The following is a 1,420-nucleotide window of genomic DNA, read 5'->3' as shown; positions in this document are numbered from 1 at the left end:
AACTAGACTAAACACGTGTTTTTTGATAGCGTCATTGGTTGAAGATAAATTCAGCTGGGCAATCTAAAAAGGACGGTGGTCCAGCATAAACCCGAAAAAATGAGTTATAGAAAATCCTAAATAATTATCGTTTAACAACCTATTACTAGGGTTCCCAAACATCATAAACACTTCTTCATTTAATAAGCTTCTTATGGTGTAGTCGAGGTTCCAAAAAGTCAACTCTTCAACGGTAAAATCAACCTGGAATGTAAAACACCGAGGTTCAATTGAATAAATTTAACGAATACAGAAGAGGCATACCTATATACCTATATATATATATATATATATAGGTATGCCTCTTCTGTATTCGTTAAATTTAACGTTAAACGTTAAATTTATATATATATAAAAGTGTGTGTGTGTGTGTGTGTGTGTGTGTGTGTGTGTGTGTGTGTGTGAAGTACTGTATTGTACCAAAAAACTGTTGTTGTTTTTTTTTTCAAACTTTTTACCCTAAGTTTTTAACCAATTTAAAATCGGATTGCTCCATTGTTTTCAGGGTAAAAAATCCTTGAAAATGATGTTTCAGGAACTGGACCTGAAGATCCCTGTATAATTTTTTTAGAATAGAAGGTACAAATTAGAAACTGGACTAAACACGTATTTTTTGATAGCATCATTGGTTCAAGATAAATTCAGCTGGTAAATCCAACAGGGATGGTGGTCCAGCATAAACCCGAAAAAATGAGTTATAGAACATCCTAAATATAGTGAAATGCAAAACCGAACTGTTCTATCTCCATCCGGTCAAAAGTTATGAATTTTTACGTTTCGCCCCCCCCCCCAATAAAAAATCCCGACCTTAAGCCATAAATTGGCATTATATCAAGGTCCAGAGCATCTGTTCCAATTTTTACCCACATCTTTCAATTCTGCATTAATTATTCTATAAGAAGGAGCTATTTTAATTTTGTTAAACGACGCTGTATGTTTATTAATACAACCCAAAATGAAGAATTTAAAAAAAGGAAAAACTTTCGATAAATTTCCATAAATAATTGTCTTTTAACAAACCTATTAGTAGGGGTGCCAAACATCATAAAAACTTCTTCATTTAATAAGCTTCTTATGGTGTAGTCGAAGTTCCAAAAAGTCAACCCTTCACCAGTAAAATTAACGTAGAATGTAAAACACCGTGGTTCAAATGAATAAATTTAACGAATACACAAGAGGAGTATATATATACAGGGTGAATTGCTACTCGTGCTACAAACTTCTCCAGTAGATTCTTCACCCTAAAATGAACAAAAAAGTTCATATTGTCCATGGTCCGATTCTCAACCATTTCAGAGTAATTTCGCTTTTTATCGATTTTGAAAGATATCACGTCCTGGCGTCGGAAAATCGTGATATCTTTTAATCTAAACATTTCTCT

This window comes from Cimex lectularius, unplaced genomic scaffold, assembly GCF_000648675.2.
Source record: "Cimex lectularius strain Harlan isolate CLEC.00 unplaced genomic scaffold, Clec_2.1 scaffold3, whole genome shotgun sequence".
In the NCBI taxonomy this organism is placed as follows: Eukaryota; Metazoa; Arthropoda; class Insecta; order Hemiptera; family Cimicidae; genus Cimex; species Cimex lectularius.
The sequence above is the reverse complement of the archived record's forward strand: the minus strand, read 5'-3'. Positions refer to the sequence as shown.